This window comes from Manis pentadactyla, chromosome 16, assembly GCF_030020395.1.
Source record: "Manis pentadactyla isolate mManPen7 chromosome 16, mManPen7.hap1, whole genome shotgun sequence".
NCBI classification, from domain to species: domain Eukaryota; kingdom Metazoa; phylum Chordata; class Mammalia; order Pholidota; family Manidae; genus Manis; species Manis pentadactyla.
Genome location: NC_080034.1, coordinates 53,798,812 through 53,809,271, shown reverse-complemented (window position 1 = coordinate 53,809,271; position 10,460 = coordinate 53,798,812). Strand labels below are relative to the sequence as shown.

Sequence of the window (10,460 nt, the reverse complement as noted above, 5' to 3'; positions counted from 1 at the left end):
CAATCACCTGAGCTAAATCTTCAAAGTCTTTTGCCTTCTCTCTGTCATTGTCTCTATATACACACACTTGTTGGTTCTTTTTCTCTGGAAAACCCTGACTGATACACTTGGCCTGTCTTCAGCTGTGTCGTCCAGATATTCCTCCCCCAGCACCTGAAGTCAGTGGCCACTGCCCTCAGTCCCACATAGTTGCTGGAAGCTGCGACTTTGTAGAGAAGAAGAAAGGTGGAAGGAGTTGGACGGCAACAGCAAGGCCCTCCCTCAGGCTCCATGACCTTTTTGTACCCTTGGAGCTCACCTCAACCCATCTCTGAGAAGAGTGATGAGGGGCAGGAGGTAGGGGAGGGCGGGAGAGGGGGGTATTCGCAATCCTGTGGCATTGCATCTGAGATAGTGGCAGGGAGAAACAACACAGAAGTCCCGGTGCAACACAGACCACCTGTCAGGGACCAGAGCACCTGTCGGCCCCTCACCCCTCCACACTTACCAGCATTTATGGAGCACCTACTGTGACCCAGCTGGTGTGAAACAAGGGACGTGAATATTAGTAAAACACAGTCACTGCCCCAGGGAACCAGAATTCCATGACCTCTTTTCTTTTATTCTTCCTCATAACTGGAAACATCCAGACATCAAAATGTCACCCATTTTTTTAATCCTTTCAGAAGCTACTTAAAGGGAAAGCTGCAGAAGAAAAACTGTAGACCGCTGAGGGACTGAAGGTTGACATGTCCTAGTCTTCAACTGACTGTACCCAGAGGCATGAGATAACTTAAGTGCTGAAGAATGACAGGCATTTTTTTAAACAAATACAGCAGAGTTCTTAGAGACTGCTGTTAAGTGAATCTTGTTTACTCCCTGAATTGCTGACAAAGCTTTTTGGTTCTTTAAAATGAGGATTAATCCCTTACAATGCAGATTCGTTTGAACATGCATAAGACTTGGTGGAGTTTTAAAAATATATTTTTTAAATTTTAGTCAAAAGAGAGGCTTAGGGAGGAATTACAGGCTTCATTTTGGAGAGGTAAACACACTTCAAAACTTTTTGTTCCCAGTAGAAGACACAAGACTCTTTGTAGTTGTAGTCACACGGTCGTCACTAGGTGGCAGCAGAGGGATTTCTGTGACTCCTGCCCGTTAGTTTTGGAAGGTCCGAAGAGGGCAAGAGCAGAGCTGCTGATCTTTGTCTCAGAGCTCCTGTGACTCCAGGTGACTGTGGCACTTTTCCTCTTGGCACTGTTAACCCAAAAGTAAAGAGCTGCAATGAGAGGCAAACCAGTGTTTACTTGGGATTAAAGAATTGCAATTCCAGGAGCACAGTCAGATAGAAACCCAAATAGCATCCTGCTTGTAAGGTGAAAGCCATGGGGTTTTATAAGGAAAGGGAAGGGGGGAAATTACATGAGCTGAAGAAAAGATAAAGAAGTTTTCCAGATGTTAACAAACTAAGTTACTCTGCGTTGTATACTGATCGACTGCTGATACTCTCTTCAAAAAGTCCACAAGGGTCAGTCTTGGGATCCTCATGTCCCATTCTCCCACTGACTTCTCAAATAACTGCTTAACACAATCACCATTTTGCCAAATCCAAAGGTTTGGTCCAGTTCAAACAAAGGTGTGTAGGGCGGTTTGTCTGCAGTGGGCATTCTGACTGTATTCTAAAATGACTCTGGTCATGTGCATCTTCATATCAGATATGTCAAACTGCCATAGTATCTATTTATATTAAAAGTAAGTACCCCACAGTGTGGAATTTATTTGAATACATTATTAATCATATATGTGGGCAGGAGTTCCAGGAGTATGAGTAGCTCGCCCTTATCTTACAAATCTTCACAAAACTAGAAATGCAGTTCTAGAGACAATTCAAAGTTCACCTATTCCTTTACCAATCTCCAAACCTTCCCTGTTTATGGCAAAGGGTTTTTAAATCATTGGCCTTAGAAAACCAGTCCTTCTTGGAGGAACTTGCATTCTTTCTCTGTCCCCTGAAGTTATAAATTTTATCATGTCTTTGAAATGTAAACAAGCTCACAATGGCTGAGGTTAGAAAAAAAAAGAGAAAGACCTCTTTTTAAAATATAAATTGCTGAAAGGGCTCTGTTGCCCAGAACACAGCCTTCCCAAGGCAAACACAAATCTTAAGTGTTTTCTCCACTATTACCAACAATCATAAGGTTTCTGAGTCTATATGTTCAAGTATATCTATATATGTGTATTGTATTTGTGTGATATTTTTCTACCCCCAAAGATTAATTTGTAAAAGAGTTCTATTTAGTTGGCAGAAGACAAGCACTTGTAAGGGTAGGCTATTCTAAAACTCTCAAAAATATAAAAACCAATCCAAATGTTTTTCACAAAACTGGGTTTAGTCTTAATAAATAAAGGCTAATTTAAGTTGTTGGGTTTAATTAAACATGTCTTTACAAGTATCAATGCGAAATGAAAACTTGGATTTACTAAGCATAAAATCATGTTCTGTTACAATAACTTAGTATGACATAATTTTTACTTAAAAATAACTTCCAAAATCTTTTTGGTAACCTGAAACCTTATAGTTTTGCTAAGATAAATGATGAATTATTTTGAACTCAATGGATATCTAGATCATTTCCAAATAAGAGACAATGAAACAGTAATTACTCATCATAGGCTTATCTACTTTGGCTTCTTATTACTGACTAACTAAAATACATGTGCATGTGTTAGCGTTACACTGAAAAATTGAAAAAGGCATATGCTTCTAGGAATTATGAAGTACACAGATCATTTGAAAATATAAAGAACATTGTGTAACAGGCAGTACACAATTGCTTACTACTCAGCTTTCACTAGAAAGCAAGGCTTCTAAAAGAATTCTAATGTAATTAAAGCTACCAGAAATAATAAGAGAAATACCTCCTCCCATGAACACACCAAATCTACATCTGCACACCAAGCAATTCATCCTGAGGAAAAACTGAGACCAAGTAAACACCTTCTGCAGAAGGAACAATAAAAAGACCACATAAAAAACATCAGAAGAGAGAGACAAAGAGACACAGTAACACAGGGAGCCCGACCCCCAACTCGGCTCTGCAATATGGAGCGATATAATTGAGGGACTGGATGCAGATTTGCCTACCATTGGGCACAGAAAAAAAGCCATGGTTTAAAGGGTTTAAAGGCCAATCACACTATAAGTGAAGGAAACCAACTTTCAGAATTAAAGAACCTGACATGCAATGAGTGGATGGCTAGAACTCTCTCCAGGCCCAGAGACGCTGGTGAGGGCCATGTTTATGTTCCCTTGCACATTGACAGGGTGGAAGGAAACAGGATGAGTGCCATTGCTTACGCTCCTCACCCCCTGCCGCTGTCCCTCACTTCACTAGTGTGTACTGGAACAGGAAGAGAACCATTTTTACATTCCCCCACCCCACATATTGGTAGTGCATATGAAAGTAGGGTCTTGGAGCACACACCAGCTCCAGACCTAACCAAGGAGGTATCCCAGACTTCACCTGTATCCAAACACACTTACCAGAGACCCAGTAGTCCCACAAAGCTGGCACTAGAGCAGTACCCACACAGACTCACTGCCCTTGTTCCTTCCATCCCCAGCTGCCCCGTTAGTGAGGTCCAACTAATGCCCACTCAGGAGACCTCCAAACTATTCCCTTCCACTCTTGGCCACTCCATCAGTGCAATACCAGCCACTGCCCACCTGAAAGACCCCCAGACTGCACCCCTCTGCACCCAGGTCTCCACTAGGGAGATCCCTAGCCCATTCCCTGGGAGCCCTGACAAAGGAACATCCTGGCCCACACCCACTGGCCTCCAGCCAGCAAACAAAAACCACCAGACACATGTGGTCAACCCAGGGGATGTTCCTACACAAGGCCACAACTTAATGACTGGGAAATGAAGCCCTTTTGCCTAACCTGTAGAAACACACACAGAAAATCAAACAAAATGAGGACACAGAGGAATATACTTTAAACAAAAGAATATGACAAACTTCAGAAAAAGAATTAAATGAAACAGGCAATCTATCCAATAAAGGATTCAAAATAATGGTTATAAAGATGCTCACTAGACTTGAAAGAGGAGTAATGAACTCAGTGAGAATTTCAACAAAAAACAGTAAATATAAAAAAGAATGAATCAGAAATGAAGAATTCAATAAGTGAAATGAAAAACATATTGGAGGGAATGAACAGCAGACTAGAAAATGCAGAAGAATAGATCAGTGACTTGGAAGACAGAGTAATGGAAAGCACTCAAGCACAACAGCAGGAAGAAAAAAGAATAAAAGAAATGAGAATGGATTAAGGGAGCTCTGGGACATCAAACGTCCAAACATTCACATTGTAGGAGTCCCGGAAGGAGAAGAAAGAGAAAGAGAGAGAGAGAGAGAGAGAGAAAGGGGCAGAAAACATATTTGACAAAATAATAGCTGAAAACTTCCTTAACGTGGGGAAGGAAAGAGATGTCCAGGTCTAGGAAGCACAGAGAGCCCCAAACAACATAAACCCAAGGAAGACTACACTAAGACATCATAACTAAAATGTTAAAGATCAAGGACAGTGTGAGGTCAAAAAAGCCAAGGAAATGCAGGAGTCCACACTGGTGATAGCAAGATTTAATATAAGACTTTACTACAGAGTCAGTGAAGGGCTGAATCAGAGAGACTACAGCACTGGAAGGAAAAAATTCTGGGGTTTTATATTAATCAGTTTTTAGCCAAGCAGATGTCCCCAAGGGTCTGAGAAGGACAAAGGTGCAAGAATTTCCATTTTTTGGCTAGCAGGACTTGAGTCCTGCAGATGTTCTCAGTGTTTGGGCCAGATGTTTTCCAGCTCCTCTCTGGGCTTGTGATTTTTCTGAGAATTAAACTCAAAAGATCAGAATTAATTTTCTCGGTTCTGCCTTTTCTACAGACAGAGACTATAAAAAGAAGCAAGAAAAAAACAATGAGTTAAGTACAAGGCAAACCCCATAAGGTTATTGGATGACTTTTCAGCAGGAACCGTACAGGCCAGAAGGGAGTAGCATGACATATTCAAAGTGCTGAAAGGAAAAAACTCCAACCAAGAATATTCTACCCAGCAAGGTTATCATTCAGAATTGAAGAGGAGATAAACAGCTTCCCAGATAAACATAAGTTAAAGGAGTTCACTACCCCCAAAATGCCAGAGGGACTTTAAAAGGAAAAGAAAAAGCCATAGCTACAAGCAAGAAAATTATGAAAATAAAAAAATTTTAGTGGTAAAACATATAGCAAAGGTAGTCAATCAATAATTTAAAAGCTAGGAGGAAGGTTAAAAGACAAAAGTGGTAAAACCACTTCTAAAAATTACTTAAGGGAAGCAATAAATAAGAAGATATAGGAGGGGCAGAAGATGGCAGCGTGAGTGGAGCAGCGGAAATCTCCTCCCAAAACAACATATATCTATGAAAATATAACAAAGACAACCCTTCCTAGAATAAAGACCAGAGGACACAGGACAATATCCAGAACACATCTGCACCTGAGAGAACCCAGCGCCTCGCGAAGTGGGTAAGATACAAGCCCCGGCCCGGCGGGAGCCAAGCGCCCATCCCCCCAACTCCCGGCCGGAGAAGAATAGGCAGAGCGGGAGGGAGACAGAGCACAGGGCTGCCGAACAACCAGCCCCAGCCATCCGGGCCAGAGTGCAGGGCGCTCGATACTAGGAAAACAGGGCAGCAAGAACAGTGAGCGGGCACTGGAGGCCGGGTGTCGGATGACATAAGAAAAGCTCGCGACCGTTTTTTTTGTTTGTTTTTTTTTTGCTTTTTTGCTGTTTTGTTTTGGCGAGCACTTTTTGGAAGTCTTAAAGGGATAGGGACCCCAATACTAGGGAAACAGGGGAGCAAGACTGGTGAGCAGAGGCACGAGGCTGGCACCGGAGAATAAGAAAAACGAGCGACTACCTTTTTTTTTTTAATTAAAAAAAAATTTTTTTTTTTTTAAATTTAAAAATTTTTTTCTTTTTTTTTTTGTGGTCGTTTTGTTTTGGCAGGTTCTTTTTGGAAGTCTTAAAGGGGCAGGGCGGGACACTTAATCCAGAGGTAGGGAATCCGGGGATCTCTGGGCACCCTAACCACTGGGCTGCAGGGAGCAGGGAGGCCCCTTACGGAGATAAATAGCCTCCCAGCCGCTCCTGCTCCAACGTGACTCCACCACTTTGGAGCAGCTGCCCAAGCCAGGCCACGCCCACAGCAACAGCGGAGATTAACTCCATAGCAGCCGGGCAGGAAGCACAAACCCTGTCTGCACACAGCTGCGCAGCACAAGCCACTAGAGGTCGTTGTTCTCCCAGGAGAGGAGGGCCACAAACCAACAAGAAAGGAAGTCCTTCCAGCTGTCACTCGTCCCAGCTCTGCAAACTATTCATATCACCATGAAAAGGCAAAGCTACAGGCAGACAAAGATCACAGAGACAACACCAGAGAAGGAGACAGACCTAACCAATCTTCCTGAAAAAGAATTCAAAATAAGAATCATAAACATGCTGATAGAGATGCAGAGAAATACGCAAGAGAAATGGGATCAAGTCCGGAGGGAGATCACAGATACCAGAAAAGAGATCACAGAAATGAAACAAACTCTGGAAGGGTTTATAAGCAGAATGGACAGAATGCAAGAGGCCATTGATGGAATTGAAATCAGAGAACAGGAACGCATAGAAGCTGACATAGAGAGAGACAAAAGGATCTCCAGGAATGAAACAATATTAAGAGAACTGTGTGACCAATACAAAAGGAACAATATCCGTATTATAGGGGTCCCAGAAGAAGAAGAGAGAGGAAAAGAGATGGAAAGTATCTTAGAAGAAATAATTGCTGGAAAATTCCCCAAACTGGGGGAGGAAATAATCAAACAGACCACGGAAATACACAAAACCCCCAACAGAAAGGATCCAAGGAGGACAACACCAAGACACATAATAATTAAAATGGCAAAGATCAAGGACAAGGAAAGAGTGTTAAAGGCAGCTAGAGAGAAAAAGGTCACCTCTAAAGGGAAACCCATCAGGAAAACATCAGATTTCTCAACAGAAACCCTACAGGCCAGAAGAGAATGGCATGATATATTTAATACAATGAAACAGAAGGGCCTTGAACCAAGGATACTGTATCCAGCACGACTATCATTCAAATATGACGGTGGGATTAAACAATTCCCAGACAAACAAAAGCTGAGGGAATTTGCTTCCCACAAACCACCTCTACAGAACATCTTACAGGGACTGCTCTAGATGGGAGCACGCCTAGAAAGAGCACAGCACAAAACAACCAACATATGAAAAATTGAGGAGGAGGAACAAGAAGGGAGAGAAGAAAAGAATCTCCAGACAGTGTATATAACAGCTCAATAAGCGAGCTAAGTTAGGCAGTAAGATACTAAAGAGGCTAACCTTGAACCTTTGGTAACCACGAATTTAAAGCCTGCAATGGCAATAAGTACATATCTTCCAATAGTCACCCTAAATGTTAATGGGTTGAATGCACCAATCAAAAGACACAGAGTAACAGAATGGATAAAAAAGGAAGACCCATCTATATGCTGCTTACAAGAAACTCACCTCAAACCCAAAGACATGTACAGACTAAAAGTCAAGGGATGGAAAAACATATTTCAAGCAAACAACAGTGAGAAGAAAGCAGGGGTTGCAGTACTAATATCAGACAAAATAGACTTCAAAACAAAGAAAGTAACAAGAGATAGAGAAGGACACTACATAATGATAAAGGGCTCAGTCAAACAAGAGGATATAACCATTCTAAATATATATGCACCCAACACAGAAGAACCAGCATATGTGAAACAAATACTAACAGAACTAAAGGGGGATATAGACTGCAATGCATTCATTCAAGGAGACTTCAACACACCACTCACCCCAAAGGATAGATCCACTGGGCAGAAAATAAGTAAGGACATGGAAGCACTGAACAACACAGTAGAGCAGATGGACCTAATAGACATCTATAGAACTCTACATCCAAAAGCAGCAGGATATACATTCTTCTCAAGTGCACATGGAACATTCTCCAGAGTAGACCACATACTAGGCCACAAAAAGAGCCTCAGAAAATTCCAGAAGATTGAAATCCTACCAACCAACTTTTCAGACCACAAAGGCATAAAACTAGAAATAAATGTACAAATAAAGCAAAGAGGCTCACAAACACATGGAGGCTTAACAACACGCTCCTAAATAATCAATGGATCAATGACCAAATCAAAATGGAGATCCAGCAATATATGGAAACAAATGACAACAACAACACTAAGCCCCAAATTCTGTGGGACACAGCAAAAGCAGTCTTAAGAGGAAAGTATATAGCAATCCAAGCATATTTAAAAAAGGAAGAGCAATCCCAAATGAATGGTCTAATGTCACAATTATCGAAATTGGAAAAAGAAGAACAGATGAGGCCTAAGGTCAGCAGAAGGAGGGACATAATAAAGATCAGAGAAGAAATAAATAAAATTGAGAAGAATAAAACAATAGCAAAAATCAATGAAACCAAGAGCTGGATCTTTCAGAAAATAAACAAAATAGATTAGCCTCTAGCCAGACTTACTAAGAAGAAAAGAGAGTCAACACAAATCAACAGTATCAGAAACGAGAAAGGAAAAATCACGACGGACCCCACAGAAATACAAAGAATTATTAGAGAATACTATGAAAACCTATATGCTAACAAGCTGGGAAACCTAGGAGAAATGGACAACTTCCTAGAAAAATACAACCTTCCAAGATTGACTCAGGAAGAAACAGAAAATCTAAACAGACCAATTACCAGCAACGAAATTGAAGCGGTAATCAAAAACCTACCAAAGAACAAAACCCCCGGGCCAGATGGATTTACCTCGGAATTTTATCAGACATACAGGGAAGACATAATACCAATTCTCCTTAAAGTTTTCCAAAAAATAGAAGAGGAGGGGATACTCCCAAACTCATTCTATGAAGCTAACATCACCCTAATACCAAAACCAGGCAAAGACACCACCAAAGAAGAAAACTACAGACCAATATCCCTGATGGACGTAGACGCAAAAATACTCAACAAAATTTTAGCAAACCGAATTCAAAAATACATCAAAACCATCGTACACAATGACCAAGTGGGATTCATCCCAGGGATGCAAGGATGGTACAACATTCGAAAGTCCATCAACTTCATCCACCACATCAACAAAAAGAAAGACAAAAACCACATGATCATCTCCATAGATGATGAAAAAGCATTTGACAAAGTTCAACATCCATTCATGATAAAAAAACTTTCAGCAAAATGTGAATAGAGGGCAAGTACCTCAACATAATAAAGGCCATCTATGATAAACCCACAGCCAACATTATATTGAACAGTGAGAAGCTGAAAGCATTTCCTCTGAGATCGGGAACTAGACAGGGATGCCCACTCTCTCCACTGTTATTTAACATAGTACTGGAGGTCCTAGACATGGCAATCAGACAAAACAAAAAAATACAAGGAATCCAGATTGGTAAAGAAGAAGTTAAACTGTCACTATTTGCAGATGACATGATACTGTACATAAAAAACCCTAAAGACTCCACCCCAGAACTACTAGAACTGATATCGGAATACAGCAAAGTTGCAGGATACAAAATCAACACACAGAAATCTGTGGCTTTCCTATACACTAACAGTGAACCAACAGAAAGAGAAACCAGGAAAGCAACTCCATTCACAATTGCATCAAAAAAAAATAAAATAACTAGGAATAATCCTAACCAAGGAAACGAAAGACTTATACTCGGAAAACTACAAGTCACTCTTAAGAGAAATTAAAGGGGACACTAACAGATGGAAACTCATCCTATGCTCATGGGTAGGAAGAATTAATATCGTTAAAATGGCCATCCTGCCCAAAGCAATATACAGATTTGATGCAATCCCTATGAAACTACCAGCAACATTCTTCAATGAACTGGAACAAATAATTCAAAAATTCATATGGAAACACCAAAGACCCCGAATAGCCAAAGCAATCCTGAGAAAGAAGAATAAAGTAGGGGGCATCTCACTCGCCAACTTCAAGCTCTACTATAAAGCCATAGTAATCAAGACAATTTGGTACTGGCACAAGAGCAGAGCCACAGACCAATGGAACAGACTAGACAATCCAGACATTAACCCAGACATATATGGTCAATTAATATTTGATAAAGGAGCCATGGACATACAATGGTGAAATGACAGTCTCTTCAACAGGTGGTGCTGGCAAAACTGGACAGCTACATGTAGGAGAATGAAACTGGACCATTGTCTAACCCCATATACAAAAGTAAACTCAAAATGGATCAAACACCTGAATGTAAGTCATGAAACCATTAAACTCTTGGAAGAAAACATAGGCAAAAACCTCTTAGACATAAACATGAGTGACCTCTTCTTGAACATATCTCCCTGGG

General features: G+C 40.9%; 1 long non-coding RNA gene across 2 annotated transcripts in view; it reads right to left on the bottom strand.

Annotated features, from left to right (window-relative positions):
- Positions 1 to 603: 603 nt before the first annotated feature.
- The window catches only part of LOC130681199 (uncharacterized), a 59,632-nt gene continuing 49,775 nt past the window's right edge, over positions 604 to 10,460 (bottom strand). The window contains exon 3 of one of the 2 annotated variants that reach the window (XR_008994264.1): positions 604 to 1,258. This is a non-coding gene — a long non-coding RNA (uncharacterized LOC130681199). The remainder of the gene's footprint in view (positions 1,259 to 10,460) is intronic. The other variant, XR_008994263.1, reaches the window with a different exon arrangement.